The 21,080-nt window shown below is 52.7% G+C and overlaps 1 long non-coding RNA gene across 2 annotated transcripts in view; it reads right to left on the bottom strand.

The window, feature by feature from the left end:
* Nucleotides 1–1,964: 1,964 nt before the first annotated feature.
* Nucleotides 1,965–21,080, bottom strand: part of LOC135177249 (uncharacterized) — a 247,834-nt gene continuing 228,718 nt past the window's right edge. Inside the window, exons 5-7 of one of the 2 annotated variants that reach the window (XR_010302999.1) lie at nt 4,029–4,195; nt 3,134–3,234; nt 1,965–2,880 (exon numbers count right to left, since the gene is read on the bottom strand). This is a non-coding gene — a long non-coding RNA (uncharacterized LOC135177249). The remainder of the gene's footprint in view (nt 2,881–3,133; nt 3,235–4,028; nt 4,196–21,080) is intronic. The other variant, XR_010303000.1, reaches the window with a different exon arrangement.

Below are 21,080 nucleotides of genomic sequence, written 5' to 3'. Positions count from 1 at the left end.
TCTTGTCTGAGGCTGGAGGTCTGTCCAACAGAGTTCTCCCAAGCGCATCTGGCTCAGGGAGCTTTGGGGAAAGACAGGATGAGCCTCAGGTTTTCCACCAGTGCTGGAGGAACTCAAATTCTCCTGCCTCCTGGGCTGTGTAGCAGATCTGACCCTGGCAAGTAGGACTGAGCAGGCCCAAGAGAGCAGGCAAACCATGCAAGAGGAGCTGGTAAGAGACCAACAGGGCTGTGTGTGCACTGCTGTGCCTCTTCCAGGCAAAGGCAAATCCCAGCCAGAAGAAACCCTGTGCTGGGCTGCAGCAGGAGCAGTGTGGGCACAGGGCAAGGGAGGGCATTCTGCCTCTTGGCTCTGCTCTCCTCACACCCCACCTGCACTCCTGGGGGCAGCTCTGGAGCCTCCAGCACAAGCAGCACATGGAAGTGTTGGAGGCAGTGCAGAGGAGGCACAAAGATGCTGAGAGGGCTGCAGCAGCTCTGCTGTGAGCACAGGCTGAGAGAGTTGGGGCTGTGCAGGCTGGAGAAGAGAAGGCTTGGAGGAGACCTTGGAGTGGCCTTGCAGGATCTGAAGGGGGCACCAGGAGGGCTGTGGAGGGACTATTGACAAGGTCTGGGAATGAGAGGATGAGGAGGAATGGGTTTGAAGTGGCAGAGGGAAGATTGAAAGTGGATGTTAGGAAAGGCTTCTTTGGAGTGAAGGTGGTGAGACCCTGGCACAGGTTGGCTAGGGAGGTTGTGGAGCACAGAAGCACCCAACGTGATCAAAGATCAAAGATCACAATCAGTGCTTCTGTGCTCCACAATCTCCCTGGAGGTGTTCAGCACCAGGCTGGATGAGTCCTTGAGCAACCTGTTCCAGTGGGAGGTGTCCCTGCCTAAGGCAGGGGCTGGAACTGGCTGAGCTTTGAGCTCCCTTCCAACCTAACCCATTCTGTGCCTCTGTAACAGAGGCTGCTCCCTCCTTGCTCCAACCTCCCTTCAGGTGGCTGCAGAGAGCGATGAAGTCTCCCCTCAGCCTCCTCCTCTCTAGACTGGCCAAGCTCAGCCTGCAGCAGCACAGAGCAGCTCTGGAGCTTGCTGACACTGAAGGACTCCACTGGCTTTTATCGGCTTTGGCTCTCATCCTTGGCACATGCTTCCTGCCTCTCTATTTATAATGTCATGCACATCAGGAGCAGCCTCCCAGGGAAAATAAGGCCAACTCCTCTTCTTGCTCAAAGAAGCCATTTAGCTGTGATCCAATCTGTGATTGCATGGCTAGCCCCTATTTGCCTTGCCAGCTCCCCTCTCCAGGGGCAGGATTCCATTGCTTTGGCACAGCTGTGCAAATCTCTGTCCCTTTATCTGATGCATACCTGTATAAGTGCCTATGCCATGAATACTGAGCAGGGAGGTGCTGTGGGGCTCCTCTCTGCTCCTTTGGCACAATGGGTAGCCCTTGAAAGTGGGACCAGCTCTGCTCTGTGCCAGCACTCAGCTGTTGTGATCCAGTCCAAGCCTTGCAAGGGAGTTTTATTATAAACAGAGCATTTCTGAAGAGTTAATCACCCTGCTGTAAGACTCACAAACCAGCTCCAAACAGCCCCTGCACGCAGGCTTGCTCGAAGGGGGCAACTGAGAGGTGGGGGGAAATGGAGTCAGAATAAGGAGCTAAGATATACAATCCAGCCAGGAGAGCAGGGACACTCTCTCTCTCTTTCTTTGCTCTCTTTCTTTCTTTCTTTCTTTCTTTCTTTCTTTCTTTCTTTCTTTCTTTCTTTCTTTCTTTCTTTCTTTCTTTCTTTCTTTCTTTCTTTCTTTCTTTCTTTCTTTCTTTCTTTCTTTCTTTCTTTCTTTCTTTCTTTCTTTCTTTCTTTCTTTCTTTCTTTCTTTCTTTCTTTCTTTCTTTCTTTTCTTTCTTTCTTTCTTTCTTTCTTTCTTTCTTTCTTTCTTTCTTTCTTTCTTTCTTTCTTTTCTTTTCTTTCTTTCTTTCTTTCTTTCTTTCTTTCTTTCTTTCTTTCTTTCTTTCTTTCTTTCTTTCTTTCTTTCTTTCTTTCTTTCCTTCCTTCCTTCCTTCCTTCCTTCCTTCCTTCCTTCCTTCCTTCCTTCCTTCCTTTCCTTTCTACTTTCCTTCTCTCTTCCTCTCTTCCTCTCTCTCTTTCTCTCTACAGTGTGGCATGAGGATGGGCCACTGGACAACCTTACCTGCTGTTAACCACCAAGTATGGTCCCAAAAAGGATGTGCCAAGCTCTTGGCAATGCAGCAGTGGATGTGCAACCTGTCCAGGATCTGAAGGGGGCTACAGGACAGCTGGGGAGGGATTATTGACAAGGTCTGGGAATGAGAGGATGAGGAGGAATGGGTTTGAAGTGGCAGAGGGGAGACTGAAAGTGGATGTTAGGAAAGGGTTCTTTGGAGTGAGGGTGGTGAGACACTGGCACAGGCTGAGGGTGGCGAGACACTGGCACAGGTTGCCCAGGGAGGTGCTCAGGACCAGGTTGGATGAGTCTTTGAGTGACCTGTTCTAGTGGGAGGTGTCCCTGCCTATGGCTGGGGGTTGGCACTGGCTGAGCTTTGAGGTCTCTTCCAACCTAACCCATTCTGACTCTATGATTCTAAGCTCATCACTTCTCTCCTCAGCCCTGTACACACAGAGCACTGCCACAGGAGCTCCCAGGGAGGATTTTGTGTCCCTTTGGACTGCTCTCCACAGCCCCCTGAGTGATCTCCCAGGCAGGTAGTGTGCAGCTGTTGCTCAGGACATCAGGGCACTGTCATCTCTCCCAGGGCTGCAGACAGCTGTGCTCGTGGCAGAGGTCAGTGGCAGCGAGCGACGGCCAAAGCCTGGGCTGGATATCCAGATAAAAGTCATTGCAAAGGATCCTTCTTCCCCTTAGGAAGCTGTTGAGGAAGATTAAAACATTCAATGTGATCTCAGATGATGTCAGAAATCTAATCCCCCCCTGCCCTGGAATAAGTGATGCATTATAAACAAAAGGACCAAGGCAATCAGTGTGGAGCTTCCTGCCTCCGGGAGGCAAATGCACCCCTCACAAAGGTGACATTCAGCTGAAAGCAGTTTCCTTGCCACCCCCCCACCCACCCCCTCCGACTCAATTAAGCTTGGAGATTTTATTTTTCCATCAGCCCTTACCAGAAAGCATCAAAAGCTTGTTCCAAAATCCACTGACATCATAGGCAGCCTTTCCAAAGGCTAATGGGCTTCGGGATCAGGCCTCTGGGTCTTATTCCAAGCTGACAACAGTGAGATTAAATGGGTTTGTGTGCAAGAGGAGTCTCCAGCATTGTGTTTGTCCTCCAGCTAGGAGCAGGTGTGGAGCTGTTGGAGGCTAGGAGAGCCCAGCCCTGGCCAAGCAACCAGACCATGGCACTAAGTGCCCCAGCCAGGCTTGGCTGCAACACCTCCAGGCACAGCCACTCCACCACCTCCCTGGGCAGCCCATTCCAATGCCAATCACTCTCTCTGAAAACAACTTCCTCCTAACAGCCAGCCTAGACCTGCCCTGCCACAGCTTGAGGCTGTGTCCCCTTGTTCTGTCCCTGGTTGCCTGGCAGCACAGCCCAACCCCACCTGGCTACAGCCTCCCTGCAGGCAGCTGCAGGCAGCAATGAGCTCTGCCCTGAGCCTCCTCTGCTGCAGGCTGCACACCCCCAGCTCCCTCAGCCTCTCCTCACAGGGCTGTGCTCCAGGCCCCTCCCCAGCCTTGCTGCCCTTCTCTGGGCACCTTCCAGCACCTCAACATCTCTCTTGAACTGAGGAGCCCAGAAGTTCCCACTCCCTTTCCCAGGAACACCTCCTGCTGCAAGGGAAGACCCTGATGAAGTGGCCTTTGGGGACGAGCAGCTCAGTGTCTGCCTGGTGACAAACGATGGCTCAGCCTTTGGGTGTTGTTCTGTTTGTTGCTCTGCTTTCACAAATACAGACCTCCTCAGGAACCTGCCCTCAGAGAGGCACTGCTTGGGCCTGGAGATTTCCTATGTCCCCAGCTAAAAATGTGGCCCAGAGATAAAGTCTGACAGGCTCTCACCATTTGTCTCTTGGGCGGGAGGAAAAGAGGGGTCACGGCTCGGGGGCTGACGCACAGGATGCCACTCCAAGCACTCTGCTCAGAAACTTCAGCTTCAGCTTGTCCACTTCTGTCAGCAGGGATGATTTAGAGCTTTGCACTGCAGGCTAAGCACTTGCTGTGGTTTGCTGGGTGGGAAGAATGATAGTGTCATGGAATGGGTTAGGTTGGAAGGGAGCTCAAAGTTCAGCCAGTGCCAACCTCCTGCCATAGGCAGGGACACCTCCTGCTAGAGCAGGTCACTCAAGGCCTCATCCAGACTGGTGCTGAACATCGACAGGGAGGTTGTGCAGCACAGAAGCACCCAACGTGATCAAAGATCACGTTGGGTGCTTCTGTGCTGCACAACCTCCCTGGGCAACCTGTGCCAGTGTCTCACCACCCTCACTCCAAACAACCCTTTCCTAACAGCCACTTTCCATCTCCCCTCTGCCACTTCAGACCCATTCCTCCTCATCCTCTCATTACCAGACCTTGTCAGTAGTCCCTCCACAGCCCTCCTGGAGCCCCCTTCAGATCCTGCAAGGCCACTCCAAGGTTTCCTCCAAGCCTTCTCTTCTCCAGCCTGCACAGCCCCAACTCTCTCAGCCTGTGCTCAGAGCAGAGCTGCTGCAGCCCTCTCAGCATCTTGGTGGCCTCCTCTGCACTGCCTCCAACACTTCCATGTGCTGCTTGTGCTGGAGGCTCCAGAGCTGCCCCCAGGAGTGCAGGTGGGGTGTGAGGAGAGCAGAGCCAAGGGGCAGAATGCCCTCCCTTGCCCTGTGCCCACACTGCTCTTGCTGCAGCCCAGCACAGGGTTGGCTCCTCAGCTCTCTTCCCTTTTAACACCATCTGCCTTCTTATTTTGGAGTCTGACCCTGAATGCAGCCAGCTGGGGGTGGGCAGTGAGTGGACCTCTGCTGGCTACTGCAACATGCACTGCACTGTCATGCACAACAGTGTGTCCCAGGCCCAAGCTGTGGGCAGATACCTGTGTGCAGCTAGAGAAGCTGACACTGTGATTAGCACACCCTCTCTATCCCCAGTAAAGCCTCTCACAACGAATGGTGCACTGAAATCACTGCTTGGCCTCCGAGCAAGCACATGGTGCCACTTGGAAGTGGCATCCGAAGTGTTAAACCCACTTCTATGATGTTTGCATGCATCTTCCCCCCCCCCCCCTTGTTGTTGTTGCTAGTTATTTTAATATCCTCGTGCCACTCTGTTAAAAAAGGCCATAAAATAGTTTAAAGAGCAATAAAAGTAAACAGAAATGCTTTAAGAAGCCAATTCTTCTCCTCCCAACCCACTGAGAGAGGAAGGGGCAGAGGACCGAGGCATAACAAAACACGTGGCAGCTGTGTAAATAAAATGCAGGAGCACATTGGGTTGTCAGGGGATGGTGAGGCTTAGCCTCTTGCTAGCCAGCAGGAGCCTGAGGCAAGCCATGGGGAGGAAGAAGAAGCACCAAAGGAGAGCATGCAATGGAGGGCAGGCTTGGCACTGCTCCTGGAAACAGGCAGCAAAAGCATACAGACAGACAATGCTTTAGGTGGGAAGGGGTTGTGCTGCTTCTGGAAGGGTTGTGCAGCTTCTGGAAGGGGTTGTGCTGCTTCTGGAAGGGATTGATGCTTCTAGAGGAGGTTGTGCAGCTTCTGGAAGGGATTGCTGCTGCTTCTGGAAAGGATTGTGCTGCTTCTGGAAGGGATTGATGCTTCTAGAGGAGGTTGTGCAGCTTCTGGAAGGGATTGCTGCTGCTTCTGGAAAGGATTGTGCTGCTTCTGGGATGCCTTCCTCTAGAACAGGTTGCTCAAGGCCTCCTCTCACCTGGCCTTGAACACCTCCAGGGAGGTTGTGGAGCACAGAAGCACTCAATGAAGATCTTGGATCATGTTGGGTGCTTCTGTGCTCCACAACCTCCCTGGGCAACCTGTGCCAGTGTCTCACCACCCTCAACCTGTGCCAGTGTCTCATCACCCTCACTCCAAACAACCCTTTCCTAACATCCACTTTCAATCTCCCCTCTGCCACTTCAAACCCATTCCTCCTCCTCCTCTCATTACCAGACCTTGTCCATAGTCCCTCCCCAGCCCTCCTGGAGCCCCCTTCAGATCCTGCAAGGCCACTCCAAGGTCTCCTCCAAGCCTTCTCTTCTCCAGCCTGCACAGCCCCAACTCTCTCAGCCTGTGCTCACAGCAGAGCTGCTGGAGTCCTCTGATCAAAACGAAAGGGGAAGCTTCCCAAGGCAAAGAGGGAGCTTTCCAAGTGCAGCAGACCTCACCTGCCCCAGGCATGGACCAGCTGAAGGCTGTTATTACAACCAACGCTGATATGGACGCACTCCTTGCCAAGCTAGAGGAGGCTTTGGCAGGATCTAGCCCCAGGCTGAGATAATCTCCTTTCCCCATCATGGCTCTCCTTGGGTCTCTGAGTTTAGCTCCATGCTGGGGACCTGCTTGTGGTTATAGAAAAGAGGGCTCAAAGATGGCATAACTCAACAAACAGCATGGCCCTGCCCAGCCCACCCAGGGATTTCCTGGGGTGTAGGGTGAGGCAAAGCCTAGCTGCAAACCTCGAGCCCAAGTGGGGATGAAAGTGATCAGAAAGAGTCTTTCCCAGAGCTGAATGATGACCTTTGCTGCTACTAACACTAAAAAACAGAGAGACCAAAAGCCCTGCCAAAATGGGCTTATCTCAGGGAAATTGGATTCTCAGTGCTGGTTCTCTCTGCAGAAATCCTCAGCAGTTCTCAGGGAAGGAAAGAAAAGGTTTGGAGCCAGCAGCCAGCAGCCAACCTCCTTTCTGGAAAGTACTTCTGGTGAAAACATTTTCTCTTGGTTTGTTTTGGGTTTTTGCCCCCAGCCTGGGCGAGTGGAGAGAGTGCAGCACCTTCCCACGCTGCCTCTGACGGGGGCATGGCAGCCCAGGGCACCAGGGAGCTGCTGGCAGAGCCTCTGGCAGCTCTCACCCTCCTGCTGCAGTCCAAACTGAGAGAGCAGCACTGGACTGGACCTTCTCTTCACAGTGTCTGGGAGCCCGAATCTGCAGCTAGGGTTCACAGGTGCAGGCTCAGGTCTTTGCTTTACTGCTTGGGGTGAACACAAAGGCTGGATGTGAGGAGGAAGTTGTTGGCAGAGAGAGTGATTGGCATTGGAATGGGCTGCCCAGGGAGGTGGTGGAGTGGCTGTGCCTGGAGGTGTTGAAGCCAAGGCTGGCTGGGGCACTTAGTGCCATGGTCTGGTTGGTTGGGCAGGGCTGGGTGCTAGGTTGGGCTGGCTGAGCTTGGAGCTCTCTTCCAGCCTGTTTTGAATCTATGATTCCATATGGCTTTATCCAAAAAGATCCACTGGCACACACCCAACCCAGCTAAGAAGAGGAGGTTGCAAGCCAAGCCTGGGCCTTACTGCCCACCCTGATGAGATGCATCCAGCCAGCTCAGTGCTTCCCACCCTACGGCTAAGGGCACAGGCACAGGTAGACTGAGGATGTCTGGAAGCAGCAGGAGCTCTCTCTGGTTTTGCTCTGTCTTTTCCTTTTTTGAGAGGCAGAACTGTTTATTTTCTAGGTTTTATGAAGAGCAAAGCTACAGGGAGGCTTGGGTCTGCCCCTGCCAGGCTTCGAGGACACTTTGCTCACAGAGTCACACAAAGATTCCAGCTGGCAAACCCCTCAGGACCACCCAGTCCAACCCACAGCCCTGCTCTGCAAGGTGCACCCTCAACCTTAGCCCCAGGCACCACATCCAAATGGCTTTCCAACACCTGCAGGGTTGGTGGCTCCACCACCTCCCTGGGCAGCTCATTCCAGGGCCTGACCACTCCTGCTGGGGAAAGATTCTTCCTCATGTCCAGTCTAAACCTACCCAGGGGCAGCTTGAGGTCATTGCCTCTTCTTCTATCACTGCTTAGCTGTGAGCAGAGCCCAGCAGCAGCCTCTCCACAACCTCCTTTCAGGTAGCTGCAGACAGCCATGAGCTCTGCCCTCAGCCTCCTCTTCCTCACACTACCCATCCCCAGCTCCCTCAGTCTCTCCTCATCAGATTTGCTCTCCAGGCCCTTCCCCAGCTTTTCTGCCTTCCTCTGCACTGGCTCCAGCACCTCCACATCCCTCCTGTACTGAGTGTCCAGGGACACAACACTTGAGCTGTGGCCTCAGCAGAGCAGAGCCCAAGGGGACAGTAACCTCCCTGCTCCTGCTGGCCACAGCATTCCTGATCCCAGGCAGGGTGCCCCTGGCTTTCTGTGCCACCTGGGCACACTGCTGGCTCACACTGAGGGGTTTGTCTATTACAACCCCCAGGCCCCTCTCTGTCTCTCTGCTTTCATGGAGCTCAGCCCCAGATTCACTCTCCACAGAACTGCCTGCAAGCTCTGCCTGCAGAAAACCACGGATCTGGTGGGACCTCTTAGAGGAGAAGTCAAACTCCATCTTTGGAATGGGAAGCAGCCATCAGGGAGCTGAGGCAGCCACTCATGAGGAACAAAGGCAGAAGGCCTCAGCATCCAGGGCTGAGAGTGGAAGAAGTTAAACAACCTCCTGGAGCCAACAGCCTCCTCCACCAAAGCAGAAAGATGTCTCTTCACCAAAGCAGGGCTTGAGAGGGGTCAGCAATTCCTTTGTCCATTTGCCCAGAAGTCTCAGTATCACTCACAGCCTCTGGAGCACTCCAAGCTTTCTGGGCTCTCTCAGCCAGCAGATTCCCTCTCTCTGCTTCCAAGGATTATCTTTTCCCCCCGGTTGGAGCACAGATTCTGGACAACTTCCCTCTCCTCATGCACAAGTGTAACAGATGATCTCTCACTGAGTTATCTGAGAAATGCATTTATGGAGCCTGCTGTCTGGGGTGGAGAAGCTCCATCTTTCCTGTGCTGCATGTGACCAAACTCCCTTACCAGGCTGCAAAGCATGGAACTCAGTAAAATCTTCCACCAGCCAGCCCAGATGTTCTGCTAGGATCATGGAAACAGCCAGGTGGGAAGAGAGCTCCAAGCTCAGCCAGCCCAACCTAGCACCCAGCCCTGCCCAAGCAACTGCCCAATCCAGCCTAGACCTGCCCTGGCACAACTCCAGACTGTGTCCTCTTGTTCTGTTGCTGCTTGCCTGGCAGCAGAGCCCAACCCCACCTGGCTACAGCCTCCCTGCAGGCAGCTGCAGGCAGCAATGAGCTCTGCCCTGAGCCTCCTCTGCTGCAGGCTGCACCCCCCCAGCTCCCTCAGCCTCTCCTCACAGGGCTCTGCTCCAGCCCCTCACAGCTTTGTCGCCCTCCTGTGGACACCTTCAGTACCTCAACATCTCTCTTGATCTTTGATCACGTTGGGTGCTTCTGTGCTCTACCACCCCCCTGGGCAACCTGTGCCAGTGTCTCACCACCCTCAGCCTGTGCCAGTGTCTCACCACCCTCACTCCAAACAACCCTTTCCTAACATCCAGTCTCAATCTCTCTCTGTCACTTCAAACCCATTCCTCCTCATCCTCTCAGTACCAGACCTTGTCAATAGTCCCTCCACAGCCCTCCTGCAGCCCCCTTCAGATCCTGCAAGGCCACTCCAAGGTCTCCTCCAAGCCTTCTCCTCTCCAGCCTGCACAGCCCCAACTCTCTCAGCCTGTGCTCACAGCAGAGCTGCTGCAGCCCTCTCAGCATCAGAAATAATATGACCTATCAAATTCTTTCCTCTATCTAGGGCAATTTAAGGGCAATTCAGGTCTACAGAGACCTTTCTCCTCCTCTTATTGGCACAATCCCTGCCCAGGAGGACACAAGAATGGGGACTACAGAAAGATGTACAATAAAGCAGATTTTCTGGGTGCTCTGTGACTTTCCCCAGCTGCCTTCTCACTGCAAACTCACTTCTCCCCACGTGGCTGCAACCCTTCTAGTCATGGACCAAGAGATGTGGTGGGCAAGAAAAGCACTGCACACCTCACAGGGTGTTGTGCAAAGCCAGCTCAAAGGTCTGTGCAGAGACACAACAGTGATAAGACAGCAGCAAGAGTGACCAAAAGCCTGCACTTCCAAAGGCATGGATCACAATGATCCCACCACAGCTTTCACAAGCAGCTCCTGGGACACATTCTTTGAGGGGATAAGGCTGTGTTTTGACTGGGTTTGGACTGAAGGCTGTCCTGGTGTTAAGGAGGACACAGAGCTCTTGGAGAGAGTCCAGAGGAGGCCACAAAGATGGGCCAAGGGCTGGAGCAGCTCTGCTGTGAGCACAGCCTGAGGGAGCTGGGGGTGTGCAGCCTGGAGAAGAGAAGCCTCCAGGGGGACCTCAGAGCTGCCTGCCAAGAGCTGAAAGGATCCTACAGGAAGGCTGCAGAGGGACTTCTCATCAGGGTGTCTGGAGACAGCACAAGGGGCAATGGTCTGGAGCTGAGGCAGAGCAGGGTTAGACTGGAGCTGAGGAAGGAGTTCTTCAGTAGGAGGGTGGTGAGACTCTGGCACAGGCTGCCCAGGGAGGCTGTGGCTACCTCCTTGCTGGGGGTGTTGAAGGCCAGGCTGGGTGAGGCCTTGAGCAGCTGAGTCTAGCTGAGAGGTGTCCCTGCCCATTGTCATTCCCAATGGCTCAGATCCTTCCCAACCTGAGCCGCTGTAGGACTCCACAATTCTATGCTGTGTTTCTCTACTACAGCCCCAGAAGCAAGGGTTTGGGGAAGGGGAAGGGGAAAGAGAAGGAGAAGGAGAAAGGGAAGGAGAAAGGGAAGGGGAAGGAGGAGGGGAAGGGGAAGAGGAAGGGGAAGGGGAAGGGGAAGGGGAAGGGGAAGGGGAAGGGGAAGAAGATGATCAAGAAGATCCTGAGAAATGAAACTTGTGCAGTTTCCCACTTGAACTGAAGAGCCCAGCAGAGAAGGGAGCCTGGTCTCTGAGGTGCAGCACCTCTGGCTAAAGGATATATTGACTGCAAAGTATCCTGTCTGCTTTATCTTGGGTGGAGCAATAAAGGAAGGAAAGTCACAATAGCTCTCCTCCCTTTATCAAAATAGCCTGGTGCCTATCTAAGAATCAGGGCTGAATTAATAGCGGGGGCCGCTGGGATTTGGGCTGCTGCTGGGAGCCAAGGGGTGACAGGCTGATTGTGCATACTTGAACACCATCCAGGCATTTAACACCCTCTGCTTTGGACACCCTGGCTGTGCAGCATCCCTCCAGCCAGCTCCTCTGCAGCCTCAGGAAGTATGTAAACACAGGGCTCTTGTTTTGAAAGCTCCTCCTCCCCTGCAGATTCCTTTTTCCCCTCACATCCTCAGCCACTTTCCTCCCATCCAGCACTTTCCAGCCCTGCAGTCTCCCACTCTAGATGGGGGAACGGCACCTTCCGCGGCTCCTCCATGTGTTTCTCTTTTCCAGCAGCTGAAAGCTACCCCTCCCAAATTCCTCATTTGCACTTGGCCACATATTTACTCACATTTATTTTGCCAGCACTGAACGTCTGTGCATGTTCTGGGCTGAAAAAGTCCAGCACAGGATTTATCTTCTCCAAGGTAGGGCCATAGGATTGCAGGGACACCAACAGGAACATCTGCTCTGTGTGAATGGGATACCAAGAGCTGCACATACCCTCTGATCTATATCCTCTATATGTCCTCTCATTTATATCCTCTCTCATATACATCCTCTAATACATATCCTCTACATGTCCACTAATACATGCCCTCTATAGGCCCTCTAATGCATATCCTCTCTATATGTCCACTAATACATACCCTCTATAAACCCTCTAATGCATATCCTCTCTATATGTCTACTAATACATATCCTCTATAGACCCTCTAATGCATATCCTCTCTATATGTCCACTAATACATGCCCTCTATAGGCCCTCTAATGCATATCCTCTCTATAGGTCCACTAATACATATCCTCTATAGGCCCTCTAATATATATTCTCTATATGTCCACTAATACATATCCTCTATAGGCCCTCTAATATATATTCTCTATAAGTTCACTAACACATATCCTCTATAGGCCCTCTAATGCATATCCTCTCTATGTCCTCTAATATATATCATAGGATCATAGAATCAGCCAGGTTGGAAGAGAGCTCCAAGCTCATCCAGCCCAACCTAGCACCCAGCCCTATCCAGTCAATCAGACCATGGCACTAAGTGCCCCAGCCAGGCTTGGCTTCAACATCTCCAGCAACAGTGACTCCACCACCTCCCTGGGCAACCTGTGCCTGGGTGCTCCACAACCTCCCTGGAGGTGCTCAAGGCCAGGTTGGATGAGGCCCTGAGCAACCTGTTCTAGTGGGAGGTGTGCCTGGGTTGGAGCTGGCTGAGCTTTAAGGTCCCTTCTAACCCAAAGCATTCTATGATTCTAAGCTGAAACATGAGGACATTTCCCATCTCATGTGGACTGAAACACAACTCAGAAGAGAGGGAAGGTTTGCTCTGCTGAGGCTGTGGTTAAATGGAGAGTGCTCCACAGGTTTCCTAGGTGCAGGTGGAGCACAGGCACAAACCATGCCCTGGAGCAGGACCCTTCTGACTATGAGCCAGCTCTCTCTTTTCACCCCTCCTTCTTCAAGGTTATTTGCAGCTGTCAGCATCTGTTCCTAAGGGTGCTAGGTTGGTCTGGGTGATCTTGGAGGTCTCTTCCAACCTGGCTGATTCTAGGATTCTGTGGTTCTAATTCCTTATGAAGCTGACACCAAGCAGAAGAGTGGTGGTGACCAAGCCCTGCATCCAGCCAGCAAAAGGCACAGGTGGCTGTGAGAGCTTTAATGGGTACAGCACCCCAAGGAAAGAGAGAGAGAGGAGGAAAGCCAGACCAAACCAAGGCACACTTCCTGGTGATTTATGCTTCTGCTATGAGCTATTTGCTGCACATCTCCTCTGGGCTGTGTTTTGGTTCCAAACCTGTGATAGCAGCTGATAATGAGCTGCACATTTCTGTGCAGGCAGCGCAGAGCAGCGCTAATGGGAAGCACCTTCCTGTCTGACTGAGCAGGTACAAGGGCTCAAAAAGCCTCCACTGCCACTTCCCAGGCTTCTGCAGTGATGTTAACCAAACCTCATCTTCTAAAGCTGGGGGGGAAGCTGTTTTCCAAGCTAAGGGGGAAAAGTCAAGGCAGCAGTGATCAGGAGCGACACAGAGGGAAGGCAAAGATCACCCAGGACCAGACACGGAGATTTTTTTTCTTCCCTAAGACTGTTATGAGTTCAGAGAGGGGAAAGGAGAAAATATCAACAAGCTTTCAACTGGAGATAGTACATTTGTCATTTTCAGATGAGTGAGCTCAGGACATGTCAATTCCCCTCCCCACCCCCCCAGAAGGAAGGCCTTTTTTATATAAAAAATAGTAAGCAAAAAGAAAAGGTGACTGAAGTTATAAGCCTGGGTGGGAACTTGGGGCTACTTTTGACACCTTCTTTCTGGCACCCTCTGGTAGTTGTAGTGCATCTACAAACATTAACTCATGGCCCAGCTGTGTGAGCTGGAAGGGGAGTACAGAATCCCTTAGGGAGAGGAAGAAATGGAGGCAGAGAGAGGTTATGGAGGCTGCTGACACAAAGCCAGATAGCATTCCTCCTCCTCCTCATCATCATCGTCATCATCATCATCACCATCCTCAACATCATCACCACCATCATCTTCATCATCAATCATAGAATCAAGCAGGTGGGAAGAGACCTCCAAGCTCACCCAGCCCTGGCCAAGCAACCAGACCATGGCACTAAGTGCCCCAGCCAGGCTTGGCTCCAACACCTCCATCCACGGCGACTCCACCACCTCCCTGGGCAGCCCATTCCAGCGCCAATCACTTTCACTCCACAACCTCCCTGGAGGTGTTCAAGGCCAGGTTGGATGAAGCCTTGGGCAGCCTGTTCTACTGTGAGGTGTCCCTGCCTATGGCAAGAGGTTGGAACTGGCTGACCCTTGAGGTCCCTTCCAACCTTAACCATGCCGTGATGCTGTGACTATTCCCAGCCACCTCCAAACAAAGACTCTTCTCACTATGATCCCAAGTGGCAGCGAGAGGACAGTGCAGCTGACACCAAACTAAACCAAACCCCCAAGTCTGCAAGACAAAACCAGCCTGGGCTCAAGCACTGTGCCTTTAAAGAAGGAGCTCTCCTGCCCCAGCTGATTTTAATCAGGCCAGGCAGATGTGTTGTAACCCCTTGATGCAGTACAATCTGAGTAACCAAATAAAAGACCTCTCCAGATTTCAAGATTTACTGTTTGCAGTGGGAAAAGGCCAACCAGATGACATCATTATACTGCAAATGTGAACTGCTGCCAAGTGTGGTAATACTAAACTGGAGAAATTGATCCTCCATGGGGTTTGCAGGGGGAAAAAATACCTCTTTTTTTGGCTGTGGGGGTGATTCCCCCCCCTCCTCCCCCCCTCTTCTCTTGTTATTTATGTAACTATAATGCAGACTTGAGCATGACTTAAAACTAAGGCCAGGGCACCTTATCTTACAGGTTATTTGTTGGCAGTCATCTGCCTAGCTGGGAATAATCGAGTTTGACAATTTATGGGTTAAAGAGTCTGTGGATTGTGTTGGATAATTCACAGGGAGCCAGTTCTGAGCTCAGGCAAAACCGTGCTTGGCTTGCATGGGAGTCTGCCTGATGAGGATGTCAGGATCCTGGTCTCTGTCTGGAAGATGTTGCTTTGTTTGCCTCAAAGGAAGAAAGAAGTCCATCCATACATAGCACTAACACCCTCTTCATGTAAGACATCTGCAGCTCTGGAGGTGGAGAGCCAGGCCACTGCAGGAACCATGACAATGCCACACTTAACATGCCACCTTTCCTGGGGGCCTCTGCCTCTCCTCAATCCTCCTGAATACCTTAGAATTGTAGAATCAGCCAGGTTGGAAGAGAGCTCCAAGCTCAGCCAGCCCAACCTAGCACCCAGCCCTGCCCAACCAACCAGACCATGGCACTAAGTGCCCCAGCCAGGCTTGGCTTCAACACCTCCAGGCACAGCCACTCCACCACCTCCCTGGGCAGCCCATTCCAATGCCAATCACTCTCTCTGACAACAACTTCCTCCTAACATCCAGCCTAGACCTCCCCTGGCACAACTCCAGACTCTGTCCCCTTGTTCTGTTGCTGGGTGCCTGGCAGCAGAGCCCAACCCCACCTGGCTACAGCCTCCCTGCAGGCAGCTGCAGGCAGCAATGAGCTCTGCCCTGAGCCTCCTCTGCTGCAGGCTGCACACCCCCAGCTCCCTCAGCCTCTCCTCACAGGGCTGTGCTCCAGGCCCCTCCCCAGCCTTGCTGCCCTTCTCCAAACACCTTCCAGCACCTCAACATCTCTCTTGAACTAAGGAGCCCAGCACTGGACACAGCACCCAAGGTACTCACAGTACTCAAGGTTTAAACACACTCCCCCCACTTCTTAAAGCTGGGTCTGCTCTCAACTCTTCAGCCCACTGCAGAGCTAAGCAAATTGAGTCTGTGAGATGCTGAGCTACTTGCCCAAGACTGCAAAGTGATTCACAGGCAGAGCTGAAACCAAAAACCACAAAGCTCTTTTCCCACACCCCTGCACACCACTGCTTTTGGGCTGTCTGCTGCTGATGCGAACAACAACAGTCACAGAGTCCTTGCACTGCAGACAGCTCCAGTGAGCTCTCTCCTTCAGTTTTTCCCACCTTTACATCAATTGGAGCAAGCCCAAAGAGGGCTGCAGCAGCTCTGCTCTGAGGACAGGCTGAGAGTTGAGGCTCTGCAGCCTGGAGAAGAGAAGGCTTGGAGGAAACCTTGGAGTGGCCTTGCAGGATCTGAAGGGGGCTACAGGAAGGCTGGGGAGGGACTACTGACAAGGTCTGGTAATGAGAGGATGATGAGGAGGAATGGGTTTGAAGTGGCAGAGGGGAGATAGAAAGTGGATGTTAGAAAAGGGTTGTTTGGAGTGAGGGTGGTGAGACACTGGCACAGGTTGCCCAGGGAGGTTGTGGAGCACAGAAGCACCCAATGTGATCAAAGCCTGGCTGGGGCACTCAGTGCCATGGTCTGGTTGCTTGGCCAGGGCTGGGTGCTAGGTTGGGCTGGGTGAGTCTGGAGGTCTCCTCCCCCCTGGTGATTCTCTGCTGCCAGCTCACAAACCATGCTGGTGGGCTGCCCTGCTCAGAACGTGGGTCGGGAGGCATTGTCCCCTGCAGCAGAAGCTTTGCCTTTGGTGGTGTCCAACTAAAACATGTAGTGTGGTCAGAAATGGGTTTTCCCTGTTGTAAGAGAGGCAGCAGAAGGAAACTTGGAGGAGCTTCTGGTCCCTTGTTTTTTTTCCTCCCCCCCCTGTCTGTTGGATGACTTGAGAAAGAAGAGAGAATCAGTTTCTGTGGGAATGACTCTTTTGGGGCTGCTTCTGAAGCAGGTTGTGTAGAGCTCTGCAAAGGCTGGGACTGCTTTTTTTTTTGGTTAGTTGCTATTATTTGTTGTTTAAATTTGGCTGCCAAATCAGAAAGAAAAAAAATCAGGGGAAAAAAAATTTCAAATTGAAGACTCTGATCTGGGTGACTGTGGGTGAGTGACTCTGTTTCATCAGGCTGCCTAGAGACAGGACAGGATTGAAGGGTTGGAGCTGAGGCAGAGCAGGGCTAGACTGGAGCTGAGGATGAAGTTCTTCAGCAGGAGGGAGATGAGACTCTGGAATAGGCTGCCCAGGAGGGCTGTGGATACCTCCTCCCTGTGGGTACTCATTGCTAGGCTAGAGGAGGTCTTGAGGAGCTGGGTCTAGTCAAGAGGTGTCCCTGCCCATGGTGGGGAGGTTGGAGTGGATGAGCTCTGAGGTCCCTTCCAACCTGAGCCACTCTGTGGTGATTCTGTGATTGGTATTTTAGAATCACAGAATCACAGAATGGCTTAGGTTGGAAGGGACCTTAAAGCTCAGGCAGTTCCAACCCCCTGCCACAGGTAGGGACAGCTCTGGGAGGCCTTGGGCAGCCTGTTCTAGTGGGAGGGGTCCCTGCCTATGGCAGGGGACTGGAACTGGCTGAGCTTTAGGGTCCCTTCCATCCTAAATCACTCTATGATCCTAAGCTCATCGAGTCTAACCATTGAGCTTTAACACCACCAGGTCTAACCACCAATCCCACACTAAGCCACATCCCTAAGCACCACATCTACACGTGTCCAGTTGCTTGGGCAGGACTGGGTGCTAGGTTGGACTGGTGAGCTTGGAGGTCTCTTCCAACCTGTCTGATCTTCTAAACACCACCAGGGGTGGCAACTCCAGCACTTCCCCTCTGCACCAAGCCCTGTCATTACAGCCCTGGTGACCAGAGGACTGGTTAGAGGAGTGAGGATACCAACACCTGCCATCCAGCTCCTCTGCCCCCACGCACCAGCCTCCAGACCCCTGCCCCAGAACGAGGCAGCTCCTGCTCATGTGCTGTTCGAGTTAAATCCTCCCCACGCCCTGCTGGCGCTCACACACAGCCAGAAATGAGCATCCAGAGAGAGAGAGAGAGAGCAGATGAAGGAGCTCACCACAATTGGTGTTAATTTGGAAGTGTTAGATTTGAGGGTCCAGGAGATTAAACCTCCCCTTAATGGCTCTCAGTCGTGGCACCGAGTCAAAGGCAGCCTTTTGTGCGAGGTGTGTGAACGTGAGGAATCTGGGCTAGGGATCATGATGACAGCTAAGACCCCAAAACCCCCACATCAATGGCTACAAAAACAAATAAATCCTCCTCCTCCCCCCCCCCCCCCATTATTTCAGTATGTATTTAAATGGAATTTTGGATGAAATTCAGCTAAGGCTTGGAAAGATCTGGGATGTTTTACTATCTTAACCATATGTCAGTGCCTCAGTCCTTCCCTGTGAGATATAGGGTGTCTAAAATCCAGCAAAGATGCCTAATCAACTGTGTCTGGAAAGGGACAAACCAGCAGTTTGGAACCAAAAAGGGAAAAAAAGTCCCTTTTGAGCTCCTTTTTTGTTTGTTTGTTTGAACTTCCTGGCTTGCTAATGAGATTACTGCCCGTGGAGGTGGGGGGCTTTATTTTAGAGGCATCTTGGAGAGGATTACACATTCCTCCTCCTCCTCTCCCTGAGAGAAAAACATTGGTGCTTATTTTATGGCTGGGTAGCTGCTCAAATGCCCATGCAACATGTCAGATGGGAGCTGGCATGGGAGAAGAGCAAGGCCAGCTGCTCGAAAAGTCACCCTGGGGGCAAGCTTGGCACTTGGTTGTGCAGCCTGCAGCAGAGGAGGCTCAGGGCAGAGCTCATTGCTGTCTGCAGCTCCCTGAAGGGAGGCTGTGGCCAGGTGGGGTTGGGCTCTGCTGCCAGGCACCCAGCAACAGAAGAAGGGGACACAGGTGGCTGGTCCAAGCCTTGCTTTGGCCACAAGTGCCTTGTAAATGCATGTGGAGAGGACAAGGTGGGTGGTAGGAGAGCACAGCCCTGCTGGCCCCCAGGGTGGCTGCTCAATGCTGAGAAGGAAAAAAATAGAGGCTCCTCCAGACTTTTTGTGTCCTCCTGGAGGGTTCTGGCACTGCTTTCCTCTGCTTCAACTCCCCTTTTCAATTTGCAATAAATGAATATGGCTACCATTATTATGATTATTAAACAGAGCTTCTGAGCAGCCATGGGAGACTACTCAAGAGGAGCTGGCGACATCCTGAATCTCACACAACCTTTCACCCTCACATCTGTGTGTTTTCATCAGCTGGATCCAGAGTGGAAAGGCTCACACAACTGCAGGCTTTAATGTCTGGAACCACTGGTTGCAGACCCACGTTACTGGGTCCTGTGCCAGGGAGCTGGGGAGCAGCAGAGCGGCTCCAGCTCATGCAGGCGGCGCACAGCACTTCCCGGTCTCAGCCCTGCCCCTCTAATGAGGGGTGGTGAGTTGGTGGCACAGTTTGGTCTCCACTTGCCAGCAGAACATACTGCAGCGTGAAAATCTGGTTGTATTCTTCCCACACTGAAGACTCTGGGGAACAAACACTGCACTCCAAAGCAGGGGGGCCAGGAGAAACTCCCTGCGGGTCACCCACACCTTTGTGAGAGGCAGCTGAGCCCTGGGCTCCCAGAAGCACTGTGCTGGGGAGGGCCTGAGCCCATCAGCCTCGGGATCAACTGCAAAGAGTCACTGGCTCACAGAATCACAGAGCTGCTTCGGCTGGAGGAGACCCCTAAGGCCATTAAATCCAACCACCAACACTGCGCTGCCAAGTCACCACTGAACCACATCCCTCAGCACCACAGCTTTAGGGTGCCTCCAGGAATGAGGACCCCCTCTTGTCCCAGGGCTCAACAAGCCTTTGGGTGACCAAAGCCTTCCTCATGTCCAGCATAAACCTCCCCTGGCTCAGCCCAAGGCCATTTCCTCTTCTTTGATCCCCACCTTGCCACAGCCTTCAACAACACTCTTTAAACTTGTGAAACCAAGGCAGAAAGAAGCCTCTCAGATGGCATTTTGCTCACTGGAAGTTCCTTTCTTCCATTCCTGCAGTTCTTCAGTACCTACCACTTCCAAAGGGTCTAAACCAAGGAAATGTGAGATGGAATCAGGGCTTCCTAATCCACCTTAAAGGTTATATTTAAGTGCTCCTTGGGGGCCCAACTAGTCACAGAGTCACAGAACATCAGAGGCTGGAAGACACCTCAAAAGATCATCCAGTCCAAACCCCCTGCCAGGAGCAGGAACACCTAGGGCAGGTCACACAGGAACACATCCAGGCAGGTTTGAAAGGTCTCCAGAGAAGGAGACTCCACAGCCTCTCTGGGCAGCCTGTGCCAGGGCTCTGGGACCCTTCCAGTCAAGAAGTTCCCCCTTGTGCTGAGCTGGAACCTCCTGTGCTGCAGCTTCCATCCACTGCTCCTTGTCCTATCCCAGGGAGCAGTGAGCAGAGCCTGTCCCCCCCTCCTGACCCCCAGCCCTCAGATAGTTATAGACATTGATTCAATCCCCTCTCAGTCTTCTCTTCTGCAGACTAAAAAGCCCCAGGGCCCTCAGCCTCTCCTCACCAGGCAGTGCTCCAGTCCCCTCCTCATCCTCATAGCCCTCCACTGCACTGTCTCCAGCAGATCCCTGTCCCTCTGAAACTGGGGAGCCCAAGACTGAAGGCAGTGCTCAAGATGAGGTCTCACCAGGGCAGAGTAGAGGGGCAGGAGAACCTCCCTGGATCTGCAGGACACACTCTTCTTAATGCCCCCCAGGATCCCCTTGGCCCTCTTGGCCCCCAGGGCACATTGCTGTGCCATGGATGTTCTCCTCCAGCACTGCCAGGTCCCTCTCCTCAGGGTTGCTCTCCAGCAGTCACCTCCCAGCCTGGACTGCTGCAGTTTATTGTTCCTCCCCAGGTACAGGACCCTGCACTGTTATGGATTCATGTCTTGCCAAGCAGTGCCCACTCCTGCAGTCTCTGGGCTAAATGATTGAGGATTCTCATGGAATAAGACCTGGTGCTCCTTTTGGCCCTGGGAAGGAGCTGCAGAGCTGTCCACTGGGAGGTGTACTGCTGGGAAAACACCCCAGAAAGCATTCCCAGGAACACTCATTTTAATGCCCTCCTGAAGGCACTCCAACTGCCTCCTGCTCTTTTTAAGTTGCTCTTTCCACACCTGCTGACAAGAACAATTAGAGAAGCAACAAAGTAAAGGAGAGAAATTGTCTAACTCAAATATGCATATTGGGCACTTGGCAGTAAGTGCTGTGCTCCTTTGATGGTGGAGTGGGGTTGGGTTGTGCTCCCCTGTAAATCTAATGGTTAATGAACCAAAACAAAGAAAGAGAAGAGAAGATGCTTGGGTATGGGTAAGGAAGGCCCACAGCTGATCAATCCATTGTGAGGAGAACTGTGCCATGGTTCAAAAGGGTGATGATGTTCTTGGATTAGCCCAGATAAGGGCAACATCATTAGAAAAATCAAAGGCTGAACCCCAGAATGGCTCAGGCTGGAAGGGACCTCAGAGATCATCTGCACCAACCTCCCCACCATGCCCAGGGACACCTCTCAGCTAGATTCAGCTGCTCAAGTACTCATCCAACCTGGCTTTCAACACAGCCACAGCCTCTCTGGGCAGCCTGCTCCAGGGGTCTGGCACCCTCACACCAAAGAAGT

The sequence above is a fragment of the Pogoniulus pusillus genome, chromosome 8 (genome assembly GCF_015220805.1).
Source record: "Pogoniulus pusillus isolate bPogPus1 chromosome 8, bPogPus1.pri, whole genome shotgun sequence".
Taxonomy (NCBI): Eukaryota; Metazoa; Chordata; class Aves; order Piciformes; family Lybiidae; genus Pogoniulus; species Pogoniulus pusillus.
The sequence above is the reverse complement of the archived record's forward strand: the minus strand, read 5'-3'. Positions and strand labels throughout refer to the sequence as shown.